Genomic DNA, 18,471 nt, shown 5'->3' with positions numbered 1-18,471 from the left:
TTCCTTACATGATTTTTGCGTGAGCTCTGGTGCTGGTGACTGGAGCCAGGAAGAGTTCTTGGGCGATGGGGGGCATGTCATCTACATACACAGCTTCCCCTGTGGCGTGTTTAATGGCTGACTCGTGCATGACTGGGTGGCCAACAGGATCTTGTGGGGGTTGGCGGGGATCCACACACTGTTAATGAACAAAGCACATTATTTTACTGCCAGACATTCTCAGGCACTGAGAATTGGGTCTGATATATCTGATTTACCCACAAATCAAGGAAAACTAGAGGCAATTGGGTATCCGTACCCATGAGTCAAAGTTAAAAATATTCATTGAGTATTATTAGGGTAAAGAATATATGTTGGTTATAGCACTGCCCCCCTCCACCCCAACGAAAAAAAGAGAAGACGTTGTTTCTGTCCTCAAGATTCTACAACCTTGTTTAGGAACCAGAACATATACAAACACACATTACAATAATGTGATCAAATTCATAGAGCAATAAAGAATCATTTGCACAGCCAATATGGTACAAGGAAAATACACGGTTTCCTGGGAGATTCGGGGTGGCTGTAATAAAGTAGGGAAGGCTTTCCAGAAGCAGTAAATGTTGAGTGAGGTTTTAATGTTAAGGACTGACATTGGCCAAGAAAAGGAGGAAATTTTAAGCTACAAAACTGAAAACAGTGAAAGAAGGGAGATTCAAAATTGAATTTCTTGTGTGGTCTTTGGTAAAAGCATAGAAGCTAAACCAAACAAGTAGTATGTGGGTGACAATGGCTTTAGCAGACTTTATCTTTACAAGCAATACAAAATATAGCTGTTGACGGGAGGGAGATAAAGTCATAACACATATATCCGAATGAATAAACAGATTAAAAAACAAAAACCCTACCCACCAACCTGAAACATCTGAATTCCTTGGGGTGTTTCTATGGGGAAATCTTCCAGGGCGCTCATGAACTTTTCTGGGATATCAGGAAATTTCTGGGGATCCTGAAAATATTATTTCACATTTAATTTTACAATCTGAGTGACTAGCTTGGAATAACATATGTAGAAATACAATTACCCAATATATTCTCCCAGATATTAGATGTCAGTTCTGTTGGGAAAAAGCCCTGGGCTTCAAGTTTCCTGGACTAGTAGCAGTTGTTTGAGGAATAACTACGTCTACTTATGTATACAGAAAAGTGAATGTTATTTCCAGGAAGTGGAGACTTCCCTTCACAGCAAGGTCTCCTTTTGAATGAATGGAAATATGTACACTTGTAAATGGGCTCTGTGCTTTCAAACCCAGACCAATCTTTTGGGCATGTATCTCAAAGAAACGATTGAAGGAATGGACTTGTGAGTCATCTACCAGGATGTCCAATTACAGATTATTTGTAATTGATAGTGAAGAAACTAGAATTAAACTAAATATCCAACAACAAGGAAATGGCAAAACAAGTTATAGTATATCCACAAGCTACAATATTCTGCAGTCACTAAAAATAATGTAGTTATTGACATTGAAAAATGCTCATGAAATACAGTTAAGTGAAAAAAATGGATTACAAAACTTTGTGTACAGTATGGTCCTATTCTTTATCTAAAAATATAAATGTATTCAAATGTTAACAGTAGGATTACTGGATTAGAGTTGATTTTTAAAAATTTTGCTTCTCTGTATTTTGAATTCTTCTATAATGATAGTATACATAACATAATAGAATATGTAATATGTGAAAGAATATATAAGGTATAAAAAGCATATTTAATAGATTTTCTTAGATCTACACTAATTACATATTAATATACTGAAAATGTTATGTAATACATAATGGAGTAAACAATAAAATAGAATACGATAATACTAACAATAAATAATGTTAATAAAGTAATAAAAAAGGACTGGTTGAACTAAGAGAGTAAAGATCTCAGCCATAAAATGTGGTATAGTCATTGTCTGCTGTTTTTGAGACAGCTCGTGATTTATCAAGGGGACACTCAAAGTCATGGGCCATATTTTGAGAAACACTGCTGTGGAAGTCATTTAAAACTAGGCTATATAAGAAAGAAATACTTAACAAAAACCAGAAACAATCTAAATGTCTAAAAATGAAGAATAGATCAAATAATAGTACATCTTCCCATAAACATGCCACACAATCATTATGTCATGAGGTCACTGACGACACTGAAAGATGTTTGTTACTAAGTGAAATAAGCAAACTATACTAAACAGTTCTATAGACGTATGTGTGTGACAAATATACATACACATCCATAAAGAAGGGTTTAGAAGGATACAAACTAAAGTACTAATAGTGACTAACCATGCTGATGGGATTACAAATGCTTTTCTTTTCCTTTTTGGCTTATTCACATTTTCTAAGTATTAAAGAAGGTATTATATTGACAAGAAAATTTTCTTTAAAATAGGAAAAAATGTTATAATTTACTTATTGAAGGATTTTTGCAACTATAGGTCAATTTTATATTGCATATTAGTATTTGTCACACAAATTATAGGGCAAATGGAATAACAAGGTCGTCCCCTTCTTAGCCCAGGGATGAAGGAAAAGGGCGAGGGAAGGAGAGGAACAAAGAAGGGCCAGGAGGAAGCTGCTGGAGCACCACATGGAGGGCTCCATCCCTGGTACCCTTGATGCATTATCAAAACCAAGCAAGTCTTTCATGTGCAGACACATGCTCCGAATATCAACGCACCCAGAGACAGAGAGGTCATTTACCATTTTATTCAGTCCTCGCCTCACTTTGAGGTAGAATTTGAAGAGTAAGCTGATGATGAGGGTTCGCCTATATTCTACCATGCCACCCTCAGCTGCTGGTGGAATGTAGATCTCATCCAGGACCAATCGGCATGCATCGCTCAGCATTTGGTCATCCCATCGTCTAGTAGAAAAGAATGTGAACATTTCACAGAAGAGGCAAAGACAGACTAAACAGATAGGGCAAGGGAAGACGGAGAGCCATCCGTAGCCATCTTTGAAGTCTACACAAAATAACCTCACGTATTTCACTGGCTTTCTTTAGAATCTGATGCAGTGGTTCCCAAATTATCCGTACCAAGTCCTCCTTTATTATTATTTAAAATCTTTTTATTATTTTTACTTTTTCATTGAGATGTAATTGGCATGTAACATATTAATTTCAGGTGTACAATATAATGATCCAATATTTGAATACTATACTGTGAAATGATCACCACAATAAGACTAGTTAACATGCATCCCCAGAGTTAGAAAATTTCTTTTCTTACGATGAGAACTTGTAAGATTTACTCTCTTGGGGGCAGCTGGATGGTTCAGTTGGTTAGAGGGCACGAGCTCTTAACAACAAGGTTGCCGGCTTGCGTCACACATGGGCCAGTGAACTGAGCCCTCTACAACTAGGTTGAAAACAGTGGCTTGAGCTTGGAGCTGAGCCACCAATGGATGGCCGGTTTGCTGAGTGGTTGGAGCACAGTGCTCATAACACCAAGGTCACCTGTTTGAGTGCCACATGGACCAGTGAGCTGTGCCTTCCACAACTAAGTTGTAAAACAACAACTTGACATCTTGGAAAAACACACTTCTTCAATATTCCCCAATTTAAAAAAAATGTACTCTCTTGACAACTTTCAAATATATAATACAGTATTATTAACTATAGTCACCATGTTGTACCAATTCCCATGCAGTATGTATTTTATAGCTGGAAGTTTGTACTTTTTAACCCCCTTCATCCTCTATCCCTCCCCTGCTGGAACCACCAATCTGTTCTCTGTATCCATGGCTTGGTTTTTGTTTTGTATTTCACATATAAGTGACATCATATGGTATCTGTCCTTGTCTTTCTGACTTATTTCATTTAGTATAATTCCCTTAGGGTCCATCCATGTTGTTGCAAATGGCAAGATTTCCTTCTTTTTCATTGCTGAATAATATTCCATTGTGTGTGTGAGTGTGTGTGTGTGAGTGACAATACATATATCACTATATATATTATATATCACATTTTCTTTATCCATCCATCCATCAATGGACACTTAGGTTGCTTCCATATTTTGGATATTCTACATAAAGATTGCTATGAACATGAGGGTGCATGTATCTTTTTGAGTTGGTATTTTCATTTTATTTGGATAAATACCCAGAAGTGGACTTGCTGCATCATATGCTAGTACTATTTTTAATTTTTTGAGGCGCCTCCATACTGTTTTCCACAGTGGCTGTACCAATTTACAATTTCACCAACAGTGCACGAGGGTTCCTTGTTTTCCACATCCTTGACGACACTGATTATTTCTTGTCTTTTTGATAATAGCCATTCTAACAGGTATGAGGTGATAATCTCATTATGATTTTGATTTGCATTGTCCTGATAATTAGTGATATTCAGCACATTTTCATGTACCTTTTAGCCATCTGTGTGTCACCTTTGGAAAAATGTCTATTCAGATCCACTGCTAATTTTAAAATTGGACTGTTTGTTTTTATTATTTTTAACTTCATGGCCTGAGAATGTTGATTTACCTCAAATAGCTTGGGTAACAAAAGTATGAAAAGCAAGTTTCCTGAGATCCGGGACTTCATCTTGTTCAATGCTGTATCTCTAGCAACTAGACCACAGCTGACACATACGCTCCACAGGTAATGACTGGTAAATGACCAAATTTATGATGATGGTTGTAAAATATTTCACAAATGAAAGTTTCTACGTAAAAGCTGTGGAAGCATCAAGTTATTTTAGTGTCTGAGAAAAAAACTTGCATTAAGTTCTAATTGTTGACAATCAGTTCGATGGGTGGATAAAAATTATTATAAAAGCACTAATTGGAAGAATTTTAAAAACTTAACCTTACAAATGCTAGAAATAATGAGAGTGACAAGAGGAAGGCCATTTAACCTTTTGGAACATTTCATCTACTTTATGTGGTTTAAGGACATTTTCAGATGTCTTAGGACACAGTATTGGAATCATTCACTTATTTTGCAGGTTAACTTAAAGTGAAATGTTGAAAACATCTACTTAGATTAATTTGTGCATTAATGTTATTATAGAAACTGCAATAAAAGAATTTTTGTATCTTGAAGGAGATTGGCTTTTGGGTGACTTTCGTTTTCTTTTTTTATACTTTTCTACAGTGCTTAAATTTTAAAAATGAACATACATATATTATAATCAGAAAAAAGTTTCCAGGTTTTATTTTCATTAAAATAGTAAAATAGAAATGTCTGAGTTTCTCGTTCCGGATGTGCTATGACATACCTCCCAATGAGCTGCTTGCAGGTTTGGCTTGCAGAGACCACGGTGGGGCCAACACTTCCATAGAACATTTGAAGATCCTTGATCGTGTCTGTGCCATCTTCAAACTTCACACTCATCCCGGCATTGACAATGGCAAAGGCATTCTCCTGACATTGGGCCAGCCGCATTCCTGACACAAAGTGCCACTGGAAATAGAAACACATTCAGAATCTTTAGTGTTTATCTCCACTGTCTGATGAACAGAAATAACTTAGATGATTATAAATGATAAAAGGATCCTGTGAGTGGACAGGAGTTCTCACGTAGGTACTGTTATTGATTACAGTGGGGATTGTTTGTGAGTCCTGGGCTATGTGCTTTAGACGTGTTAATATTTAATCCTCACAACAACTCTATTCATTTCCAATTTACTGACAAGGGAACTGAGAAATTAAGTAACTTGCACAAGGTCACACAGTAAGTAGTAGAGCTGGGGTTCAAATCCAAGCAGTCTGGCTCCAGAGTCTATGCTTTTTTATTTTCAACTCAGATTCACTGCACATGGCTTCGGGCAAGTGACTTAAACTGTTCCAGAGGTGGCTGTTTGCTAGAACACATACAAACTCCTTGATGGAACAATGGCTATGGAGCCCCAGCCTCGTGGCCTCTCCAACCACCTTTCCCGGCTGCCTAGCCTTCAACCTGCCATTCTCCCACGACCTCCCACCTTCACGCTGGTCTCCCATCTGGAATAACCACCCCCTTCTCTCCACTGATCTGCGCTTGATCTCAACTGCTTGCCTTGCCCTTTGAACAACACTGGGGAGGGCTCTCCCTACCACCAGAACTACTCCCGCTATTTGTCCATTCATTTCCTGTCTAAGATGATTAGCTGTTTCCTATTTAAGCCCTTTTTCTTAGATTTAGAGACCTTTGAGGACAGGACACCATGTCTTAAAAATCTGTGTAGTGTCTTCTGGGTTTAGGACCATATCTGGCATGTAGAGTGGTAGGCAGGTAATAAAGAAATTATTTTGTTTTAAAACTTTGGTTATGTATACCAACTACACTTAAATAGAAAAATAAACAATTAACAGAAAAAAAGTATTTGGTTAATAAATGTTGGTTGAGTTGGAAGTATTTTTATGATAATGAACTGTGAGTTTACCAGGAACTTGCTGTAGATGATGTTGATGATAGTTGTACTCAGTCTTGGCTAAGATGCATATTTTCTGAAACCAAAAATTCAACTCCTCACACAAAAGGCTCTCCTTTTACAGAGAGATAGGGCTCAAAGATATGCTTTTCTTTCAATTTCTTTTAAAAACAAAATTTTAAAAAAATGAATACAATAATGAATATATAACATTAATGCAGTCTGTATTGTATTCATCTTTATACTGACACAGTCATTTATTTTGTTCTATTATTTATGGAGAAAGGGACCCATGAAGGCAAAAGTGCAGATATAAAAGCAAATCAAATGGTCATCTGGAAGTTTGCTCCTTCCAGAGAGCAGCCCCAATAGTGTCCTTGCAGCAGGTGGTTGGAAATAGAGAGGACACCATCCCCTTGAAGCCTCTCTGGGGGTCCTGCATAGGACACAGGATGAGTGGGGCTCCCTCGGGGCGGGTGGCGAGTCAGGGAGTCCTTACCTTAGAAGAATGGGGAATAGAAACAGATAACACAATCTCTTCCGATTTAAGGTTGGCTTCAGGTGCTCTCTCAAGGAACTTGCTGTCTAAAGGAATCTGCCGCTCTCCGTCTATTAGAGGAAATGACTTTGATTAGAATGAATTTATCTAATTGGAGACCATGCATCAAGGGACAAATGTGATGTATGTGGTGGAAAGAGGGAGCACAGACTGGGAGCCAGAAGATGTGGCTTCTAGTTCCAGCTCCCAAGCTGAGTCACCCTAGGAAAGTCACAGAAGCTTTGGGGTTCCTGGTCCCTCATCTGCAGAATGACAGGGTTGGACCAGAGAAGCTGAAGAGTCTTTTCTGGTTCTTAGAGCCCATTATATGCTACTCACAAATGTTGGCCTTGAAGAACTTTAAAGCTATGTGGGAACAACTTAGTACAACATAGGTTCACAAATGGAAAATGGGTACAAAGTAGTTCACAAATGGGAAAATTGAGGTCCAGATGTCCAAGGAGGTTAAGTGACCTATCCGAAGTGCTAGAGGTGGGACTAGTGGCATTTGTGGGGTGCCTGATATACAGCTTTTTTTCTTTAAGCAGTTTACCATACTCTTTTATTTTATCCACCATATTTTTAAAAATGTGATTTCAATCAAAGTGAGGGTATCTCACATCAACAGCCCTATAAATAATATGCATTGTTTTTGTTTCCTGAAGTTTAAATTGTTTTCCGTGGGAAAGCTCAAACTGTCTTTGAATAAAGAGAGAAGTCATGAGTAATATGCCTCACAAACTTGATTTTGTTTAAAATGAAAAGTCCTAGAAGAAAAATTTCCACCTTTATGAAACTCTGAAATATAATGTGCCGTAAATTTTAAAACCACAGAGATACATCTCATTAAGTTTTTGGTTAACTGCTTTGACATGATTTGGACTGTGCAAAAATGTGGCCAAATAGTTAAGAAAAATTGTCAGGTGCAGTAACTATCTGATCTACAAAACAGAGAGCATCTAGAGAACAAAATAATTGATGTGTTTCATCCTTACATTTGAGGTAGTGCAGGTATAGCTGATGTGTATTTTGTAAGTCTAAGTTAGATGTACTTGGGTTCCTAGTTCATGGTTTATAGAAGGAACTACCTAACTGACAGTGATAACTAGAAAATAGAATGCCTAAAGCTTCATCTCTTACCTTTAGATATGAGATTGATGATAGCATTTCCTGCTGCTAAAATGGGATTTAGGTCAGAATAATTAGGCCTGCTCACCACATGTCCTCCTAAAGTCTAAATAAAAACAGAGATGACATTTTTTTTTAAACATATACTTAGTTCTTCAACAAATAAGCAATTATATACACAGGGATGTTGTATAAGCTTTTAATCCTCTTTGCTTCAGGGAAAGATCTGGCAGAGTTTCAGGGCTACTAAATAGATTTAAACAACATATTGTGCAAGACTCCCACTCTGACTTCAGTTCAAACTTACTGCTTGAGAAAATATTTCTTTTCCAGGTACAATGAGGAGGTACATTTCCTTGAGAACTGACCCTAGTATGAGTGTTCAGTAGCACAGGGGAAGGTGGAGACTGGAGCCTGAGTGCACTCCAGAGAACCCGGATGTGTAGCCTTCACGTTCAAAATGTTTGCTGCGCTGCTGTGCCATAGAATTCTTCTCTATTGCGCCAAACCGTCAATAAAGCTGCTTCAGACATAGCCTTGAATGAAGACTTTTGTTGGGAGTCAAGGGGGCAAGATGGTGTTGAGAGGAAGAACATGGTCCAGAAAAAGGGACAGAAGATGCAGAAGGTGAAAACATATGGCGGATTTTGAGAGTCAGCAGAAATAGGGCCAGAGTCAATGAGGAGAAATATCCTCCACCCTGACCCTGCTGAACTACACCCATCATGTGTGGAATGGGCCAGTGGTTGGACCCAATTTCTCAGGAAATCTTAAATAATAAGGAAACCTCATTAAGCTAGATAACGAGGACATCCAAGAATAGACACATGGGATACACATGTTTAGAAACTGACTTTAGTACGAAGGTCTAAGAGGAGAACCAGACATAAAAGAGCATTTTGGAAATGTAGGCTCTTGTTTACTAATCTTTGGGTAAGACATATTTCACACACTGTTAGAGCTGGACAGGATTTTAGAGATAATCCATTTGATTGAGCCTTAATGTTTAAAATGAAGAAAACAGAGGCTTAAAGAGGTCAAGTGGTTTCTCCAGGATCACACCACTCACAGGCGACAGGCTGGGATTGGAATTTGGGCATCTTCAGACTCCAGGACCATCATCGTGCAATAGAATATGATGCTTCTCACTTTGGGCAAACGCATACACACAGTGTGATGCCTCTCACTCTGGGCTCATACACCACACTCACACTCATGTTGCAGAGACTCATCCGACAGCGACTTGGGATTCCTCTTCAGAGTAATGTTTGCTAAACTGAACAGAACTGTATGACTGTCTATAACTGCAGCTCATTTCCCATAATGCTAGAGAAAGTGAGGTAGATAAAAAGCAGGACTTGTTGCAGAAGATGAAAGGCAGGACCAACTGCAGAATAAGAAATCTCAGCCCATTTTGAAACTTGTGCTTGAAACTTATCACCAGACCAGCTGCAGAAAAAAAGAAAAAATCTCTGCCCTTTCCCACAAAGTTCCTGAATATTCCTCTTACAAATTTGAATGTGCAGTTCCTAATTCAGCCCTTAATTAAAGGGACATCAATAATAGGCTCAAACCCCAGCAGGAGTGCTGCCTATGGAGTAGCCTACTTTTCCTTTTTCTCTGCTTGAAACACTGATCCTTGCTTTGCTTTTATTTTGACTCGTGCTTGAATTGTTTCCTGTGTGCGGCCAAGAACCCACGGGTCGTGGACCCACCTCCCGGCCTCCCTGGGCGAAGGCATTGACCAGCCTCCTGCAACAAACATACCGCCATATTCCTAATCTGGGGTCCGGCAAGTGTCCTCAGATGCTTCAGGAGGGCACGGTAGGTCTTAGTCTTCTCCTTCGGTTGCTCCGAAACAATATTACTTAAGGCATCATTCAGCTGGGCCAGGCTGTAGCCTGCACCTATGGTCACCCCTAAAAATAAGATAGTGGAATAAAAACTTAAAGTCAACTGTAACAAGACGCACGGGTGGCATGGAAACAATCTTTCAAATATGTCTTCTCTTTTCGTGTTAATTTAGAATGACAAAAACTAAAGATAAAGATATTTCTGGCCATTTGTGTTATTCCCAAATATCTTCTTCTCAGTCATGTATACAGTCAAATATGCCATACATTTTAGGAACACCAATCACAGATATCTAAAATTGATTGCTTTCTTTATTCCTAACTTAGTGTTTTCCTGAATAAATTGATCAAAGGTGAAAATTCCAGCCAAGATCCTATAAGATGTTTAAAAGATCATTAAGCCTTAGTGGGAATTGATGTGCAAATCCGCATTGCCCATTTGCCTTTCTTTCACAGCCATCTGTTCCCATTGTTCCCTCATCAGAACAATAAGAATTGACACCTGCCTGTACCTTGGGTCAGTTTCATTTGCAGGAAATGTTTTGAGTAGCTATGATAGCATCTAGTTCATGCATTCTCAAGGGGGCAGTGCTACCCCTGTGGGGGTAAAAACCTCTTATTCTTTTTATGTGTAAAGCTCTGATATACATCCTATATATCATAAACAGATGTATGGTCTATCTGTGGTGTTAAAATTTCATGGGGGGATGATTAGAGGAAACATCTGTCGTTTCTTAGAGAAGCAACCAATCAACAAAAAAGACTGAGAAACACTGATTTAGTTCTACAAGCGCTATCTACTAGCTCAGCTCCTCCACACCCACCCAACCCTAACTAAGTACCTCCACACCTTCCTTCCAACCCTCTATTGTACCAGCATGGCCTCCCCTGGCTCCATCTCTTCCTGTGAGTCCTTTGATAGGGACTTTCCAACAGGGGAAAAAAGAATAATGGGCAGACTGGTTTAATATTGGCAGGTCAGAAGGGAAAGCAGACAATTTTCCATTTGATTTCTGCTTACTCACTGGGCTAAACCTTATTTTATGTAGGATTTTTAGCTCCTACATCCTGTTATCTATGCAAATGTTGAGTTTGGGTAGTGGACGGTGGGATATATTTCTCAGACAGCCTGATTTGGTGCATGATGTGGAAGGAGTACTTGGCTAGGAGTAAGAAGACCTAGGATCTAGTCCTGACTTGACCATGTGTTAGCTCTGTGAACTTGGGGACGTTACTTAAGCCCTTTGCTTCTATATCTTCTTCAGGAGAATGGAGATACCAAAGCTACCTGCTAGGTCTACCTCCCAGGGTTGTTACGAGGGTCAAAAAAAAAAAGAAAAAAAAAAAAAGAGGGAGAAGAAGATATGAAAGCACTTGGTAAATTGTGAAAAGAGTATAAAATAAATAGCATTGTTGACAGTTAAAATTTCAAATGTGTGGCCCAGATATTTTTTTCTTTCTTTCTGACTGTGTGGGGGTATAGATGAGCCTTGAGCAAATTTGTGAATCACGGAGTAATGTCTGGCAAGACCTTTTCCTACTGTTTTGCTAATGTCTTGTCTTTCTATTTATTCAGTCATTCTCTCCATACCTGGCAGCCACATGGTATCTTCCCACTATTAGGGCTCTTATGAGAATGTAGTACTCAGTGACACAACTGAGAGGGTCAGTTTGAAAAAGCTCATGGAAAACACGTAGTAGATGCTCAATAAATATTTTTGAATGAATAAATGAGGTCAGATCTTCTATGAAGTGCTTAAATCAGCCCAGGGAATATAATTAACAGCTTACCAACAGCCAATCATTGCATCTTATTTGAAAAGGAAGGCACGTACCATTATCTGTGCTGTCCACAAAATATAGTTCTGGAATCCCAAGTGGAGTTATGAAAACTGGGTAGAATTTGTCTTCGAATTTAATTCTGGTTCCTTCAGGGGAAAAGCATTAGAGGTAATTAGAACAGGAAGGCAATGGCTGCTAATAGATGTCACTTACTGACATCAAATGATTGATGTGACACAAATGATTTATTTGCAAAAGAAAACAGCAAAGCATTTTAAAGATCATAGGTATCCATGAATAAAAATGAATTGTATTTATGCAGAGTTTAAAAAGAGACACAGATGTTGGGTTACCTAAAGAACATACTTAAAAACCACCCACCCACTTCAGTGTTCCCCATGACAAGGGGGGCTTGGGGGAAATTGACTTTCAGCTCCAGAAGGTCACTGAGGGTCACGGAGGTTATCCAGGTAGTCCTCTTCCCTTGGAACGTCAGCCGTCTCTTGTTTGGATCTTCTGCCATTCTCTGCACAGAAGCAAAACCAACAGGCTTTCAAGTAAGGCTGCTGAACTACATAGTATGAATATATCCACCGTTCTGGGAGTCCAAATGGCCTGCTGGTCATCTTAGCTTTCTGAGGCGACCTCACTGATAGCGAGTAGGAAAGGGTGGCCTTGTTTGAAAATAGACTGATAATTTTCGTGTGGGCACCATTGAATAAACATCACAATAGGTGTTTGTCCGTTAACACCTGCTAGCTGGGTTGAGTTTGTTACAGAATAGAGCAAACTCTATCTGCATTTGTGAACTATATGAAGAGGAGGCAGCAGGGTATAGTGAAAGTGTCTCAGCCTGGAGCAAAATGGCCAGGTGTCTTGTTCTAGTTCTGCTCTAACAGTGACTCACAGGGGCCTCATCTTTGGGGATTAGGTTTTTCAGTAGGACAGAAAGTGCGTAAAGGCAAAATGATTCTTGAAAAAAAAAATTCTTAAATCATTCACCAGGTATAGTATAAATAGATTTTTTTTACAACTCTGTAGACACACACGTATGTCGTTATATCTATATCTCTATGCATACATATAATCTTTAAATACTAGGTATGTCCAAGTTCTCACACTCTGAGGGGTGTGTGGAGTCTGAGACCCTCTGAGAAGCCAGTAGAATCATATCCCTCATCTCAGGCTCTCTTCAGAGCAGAGTCATGGAATAGAATGATGGGCATATCACACTATATTATAGTCTCCCTACTGAGTTGAAAATCACAGAGGTTAATAATAAGAGTAATATAATTCCATTATAATAAGTATCATTTAATTTTCACTTTACCAGTTTTTCAAAATGCCTTAAACATATCTCACAGTGTAGCTGTGTGACCTTGGGTAAGTTGCCTGTATTCTCTGAGCTTAGCATCTCTAACGAGGGGATGAATCAAAGAATCTTTGAGGTCCTGGCAGCACCACTCTTCTAGGCTGTCTTTTTCTAATTATTTATAGTGGAATCGAACTAGTGCCTGTAAACGGGTTATCATATTGGACATAATCCCAGTTTTAATGTCTAAAACTCAGTAATTCCAGTGTAATACAAAAAAGCTTATACCACATCATGTTATGAAACAACAAAATTAAAGTATCTTACTATCAGTTCAGGAGGAAATATAGGTTCCTGGGATGGATCGAAGGGCTGGAATTCGTCTTCATTATAAAGTTTGGTACATATCTCAACAAAACAAAACAAAACAAAATACAAATCAACTTCAGAGTTTCTGAGAGATGTACAGGAATCTCTACTTCAGAGACTCCCGAGTCAGGGCCTAAACCTCGGACACCCCTGACACAAGATGGAGGTACCAGAGCCACAGGGCATCCCTGAGTGGAATTCTTCTCCCCTCAGAGACAGTGGGTTTCCCTGGCAGAGTTACTGGACACTGGGCTTCCTCTTTTGGCATCAGGAATTGGGTTTCAATTTTCTGTACTGGGTGTCAGATACTATTTGCAGATAATTATTTGCCATGAGCATGAATATGCACCATTGCTAATGTCTCTTGAAGTTCTTGATTAAGGGGTGGGTAGGGGGTGGATGGGTAGGTAACCTGGAAAGACAGAGAAAGTTGTAACGTTTCTGAAGGAAAACAGACTTCTGTGGTGACTGGCCTCATGAAAGTCAAGGGCTTGCTAATTTTGGAACTTTTAAAGGCTGTTTATGCCCTGAATTCACTAACTTTGTACTTGACTCACTGAAAAGTATAGAAAGCTTGAAGAAATTTGGATCTTTGTAGGTATTTTCCAGTCAATCCCCAACTGAAGTGGAACACCAGATACTTACTTTTTCCTCTCTGTTCACAAAAGACTTCTCTTCTTGATCCATGCAACATTTTCCTGATCCTTTCATTTGACACGCAGTTGATTCCTTAGAAAGCAATGCCATTTAAAACAAATTCACTGGTTGATTTTTAAAATACTAACTTGAGTACCTGGCAGTGCCCAGACCCCAGAGGAGTTATGGAAGAAGTAATCGAGTGTGTCCTGACCTCAAAAACTCTGTGGTAGGGTGGGATGGAGACGAGCTATTCCATCACTGAACAATTAGGGAAAATTACAAGGAGTGTGCACTCTGCTCATGATAGGGACTTTTTGATGGTGCCACTCAAGTAACAGGGGAGGACCAAGTGGTTAGAAGGAGGGATGGGGTCAGCAGCTAAGGCTTCCTACTTAAAGTGAAATAAATGGAGTATAGTTGGTAATTAAAAAACCAAAAAAGATGGCTCTTCTTTACTGTAAGGATGAAACAGCATGTATCTGTAATGAAGTCCTGGGAAGACAAACAGCCTTTAAGACTTTCTACACACAAATATAAATACACTGAAAACTTGAATTTATTTGGATGTTATTGGAGCTAGTCTGAATTATTTGGATAATTCAAATCCCAAACCATTTTACCTTAATTTTCAGAACATTTCATTCAGACCCAAAATAGTGTATTTGGCCTGAATTCACTAGTTAGTTATTACAACTCTGAAATTATTTCATTCTTGTTTGCCCTTTTCACGTGCAGACACAGCCTAAGAGTCTGTGGCTATTTGCACACCTATAGTTTGACTTCATACTTGGAGCCAAGGAGACCTGAAGGACACCTGGGTTCCAGGTCTTACTGTAACACATACTAGCTGGGTTGAGTTTGTTAAATTAGAAACATAAAACAAATTTCTTAGATTTAAATATGCAATAGACATGTATAGTATCTGACATATTGGAAGTTCTGAAGTGGTGGCTGATATTTTTACTTCTAAGGTAATTTTTTACAGAGTAAGAAGGGATTTGGATTTTATGACAATGCTATGCACTATACTGGAACTAACTGCAAGTGGCTGAATGTGGGGACCCAGAGTGAATGAGACAAAAATATCTATCTTTGCGTAGATTGTTGTCTCCAGAAAAATGATTACATAGTACTAGGTTGAATCATATGAAGTTGCTGTTTTTCTGTGTCAAAAATAGTGGAATATTGGCCATTCATATGGTTCAACTGATATAGTATCTTACTCAGGATTTAAAATAAACTAGTGTAGTTTGTAAGAGCTTTTTGAATTCTTCGTTATTGGTCTAAAAGTAGTGGGTTTTTTTTCCTTCAAAAAATTAGTATTTGGAATTAACTTGTGCACCTTGAATTGTTTTTTTCAACCAAAATTATACACAATTTATTTTTTCCATAAAAAATAGTGCCGAGAAAACACCCTAACTGAAACTGTGTCAAAAGTGTGTCTCCTCTTAACATTTAACTTTCTGAAAACTTAATATATCTCCAAACTATCCCCCCGTCCATACACTAAATCATTCTTTTCCAAACTCCTTCATCTATCTGACTCCCAGATCTCTCAACTTTGAAGGTGATTTGGATTTTTTTATTATTGCATCTTTATACCTGGAGGTCATGATTTGGGCAATCTCCTTCCTGCAAGTATTCTTTCTGGGCTCATACTCTCACATTGGTTAGGTCCTCATTCTCTTATGTATTGGATACTGCACTGGTCCATGCCCTCATCCCCACCATGTCTCTCCCGGCTTATCCTTCCTACAGGCATGTACCAAGAATTTTTCTTTTGAAATACTATTCTCGTGTTACTCCTAGCTTGAGAACAGATGATGATGACTATACATTGGTTAAGTCTAAATTCCTTAGCCCCAAATATTACCTTTTTACTCTTTAATGCTTCAGCCACATCAATGTCTTAGCTGAACCTTGGACATCTTTCTTTTTCCTACATCCATGTATTGTCTTACTTGGAATTTTCTAGTGCCTTCTCTTCACCTATCCACTTCTATCACTTGCTTTACTATCTGGTTCAACACTCCCTTTTTCCAATAAGTTTCCTTTGTGTCTTCTCTTCCTGCTCATTAATTCTCTTTAATCTACAATCTTTCAAAACTTATACACATGGTATGGAGGATATATTGAGCTTTTAATTATTTTGCCTTTCAATTATGGTTTAATTTCACTTACTTTAATAGAGTTTGCATCTTTTGAAGTCATGGACCATATACTTACCTCTTACATAACTCCCTAATTTAAGGCTATAATCAAAACTGATGCTAAATGTTTATTAAAAACAATATCAACAGTGGCATTTAACTTTCAGTGATTAAAAAGGTCAACATGGGGTTATTTTAGAGATAATTAAATGCAATAGATGATTATGCATAGGTTTATTAATGTATTAAAGGAGCTAAAAATTTATATATGTATTTTTCATTTTAACTTACCTCACAGAAAGTTTTTCCACTTTCTACAATTAGTCGGTATCCAGTACAGCGGCACAAATTTCCTGATTGAGAAGAGATCAGTTTTTGATGGATGATATAGAAATATATTGCACATTTGTGCTTCATGTTTTCAGTGGATGGCCATATTAGTAATTAGATTCTTTTTTGTTTCCCAAACCAGCAAAATGGCTCTTTGGAACAGAGATACTCTTCAAAAATAGATCTTGTGATTACATTTTCTTTCTGAAATAGCACAAAGATCTCTACAATTTTTCCCAACCAACTCTTCATGCCTTAATCCCACCCCGTCCTAACTCATATAACCTGTCGCCCCCAAAACATCTCAGATGTAGTCCTTTGTTAAGCTTTTCTCATGTAGTCTCTTCTCCCTCAATGTCTTCTTAGGCAAAGTGTATCCGTTTGTCAGCGCCCCAGCCCCTCTTCTCCATGGCGTCTGCTCCAACGTCCCAGTCAGAGCTGTACCACTCACTGCCTGGATCCTTCTGCAGGCCTATCATTGACTATGCTGGAGCAGGGTCGTTTATGTACATGACTTACCTCCCTCATTGGATCTTAAGCTCCCAGGGAAGGCAAGGATTGTCTTAGATGCTATTGAACTCTCTCAGGACAGCATACTAGGTGTTCAGTAACTACCTGGTATTATTTTAATCAGTCAGCATTTCCAAAGCATGGTGGAAAGGTGAGGAAACCACTATCTTTTTAAAAAGTATACTCAAATTTTGCAGCCAGTATAATATTTATGAAGATGTTTTACTAACATGGGAACATTCTTATGTCATACTGTTAAAATTGTGTTTATAATATAAAATTACATACTGGCGGTGCCCAAAAAGTGTCTATACATTTTAAGAGTCTATGCTCAAGCAGTAATTCACCATAATCAGAAGTGTCTGCCTGCTGATGGTAACCACTTTGAGCACCTCTTGTAATTGCAGAGGTCAACCGTGACTCGTATTCATCTTTTGTTATTGGCATATATTGAGTATTACACTTAATGCAGTTTTTTTTTCCTTTCTTAAAATGTGTATACATTTTTTGGCACCCTCTGTATATAATAGTCACAAGTATTTAAAGAAAGCAAACAAAAACTAAGCATAAAAAGGCTGAAAGAAAATAGAAGTATTTGATTGTGGTTGTCTCCTGGGGGCAGACATATGAATGAGTTTTTTCCTCGTGTTTTAATTTTTTAATAGGAAAGTGTTATTTTTACACCCCAAATAAATTTCAAATTATTACGTTGAAATACAATTTAAACATTTCAGAAGCAACGTATATGTGTCAAGTGGGCAGGTTTAAACGCCTAGAAAGAAATTGTTGTGTGGAAACTTGATGGTAGTGAGTCATGTGGAAACTTGGTTAATAGTTATATTCCTTTTTGTCATAGAATGGGAATAGTTTAGGAAGATACTGCATGCACAAGACGGATTCAGATTCATAATCTGCCTTTCCTTTTGCTAGGAAGAAAGAATATACAAGATGTATGAATTAAGAATATCTCTTTGGAGTAAAGGAAAGGAGCTGAAATATCTGGAACATAACTACGTGGCATGAAATAGCGTATTTAAATGGCAATGGACACTTTCTGATAAACTGTAAGCAAACAGTAAAGCATAGAAAGAGCTAATGTCAGAGTTTTCTATTTTGTTTTTGTTCTTGGCCACATAATCAGTGCTAAGCCCTACTAAAGGCCCACCAAGGGAGTGCTAATAACACCCATTGCAAAAATTCTTCTGATTCTAAGGAAAAGGATAAAACCTCAAAAAATTTACTTCCTTAGTCTTGAAGGGAAAGACAAGATGAAATGAATGGTGATTTATATCAGTTGACCATTTTAAAAGGTACATGCCATACCTAATAGCATTATTGAATTTTATTTTATATTGTTGTTTTTCTTAATATATGAACATAAAGGTTGTCAGTGTGTCGAGCATTATGATTTTAGAAAGAGCTCAAGTAAATGGATTGCGAACTAAAATATACTCCTTAAGTTATCCAGTCCTAG

At 38.1% G+C, this 18,471-nt stretch overlaps 1 long non-coding RNA gene across 1 annotated transcript in view; it reads right to left on the bottom strand.

Moving 5' to 3' along the window:
• The window catches only part of LOC109455121 (aldehyde oxidase 4), a 119,266-nt gene that overhangs the window by 28,903 nt on the left and 71,892 nt on the right, over positions 1-18,471 (bottom strand). The window contains exons 9-20 of the long non-coding RNA XR_012495729.1: positions 16,449-16,510; positions 14,014-14,097; positions 13,327-13,407; positions 12,069-12,213; positions 11,741-11,833; positions 9,820-9,971; positions 8,065-8,158; positions 6,886-6,995; positions 5,252-5,436; positions 2,731-2,893; positions 896-988; positions 9-178 (exon numbers count right to left, since the gene is read on the bottom strand). This is a non-coding gene — a long non-coding RNA (aldehyde oxidase 4). The remainder of the gene's footprint in view (positions 1-8; positions 179-895; positions 989-2,730; positions 2,894-5,251; positions 5,437-6,885; positions 6,996-8,064; positions 8,159-9,819; positions 9,972-11,740; positions 11,834-12,068; positions 12,214-13,326; positions 13,408-14,013; positions 14,098-16,448; positions 16,511-18,471) is intronic.

The sequence above is a fragment of the Rhinolophus sinicus genome, linkage group LG01 (genome assembly GCF_036562045.2).
Source record: "Rhinolophus sinicus isolate RSC01 linkage group LG01, ASM3656204v1, whole genome shotgun sequence".
Lineage (NCBI taxonomy): Eukaryota > Metazoa > Chordata > Mammalia > Chiroptera > Rhinolophidae > Rhinolophus > Rhinolophus sinicus.
This window is presented reverse-complemented; position numbering and strand designations above follow the sequence as displayed.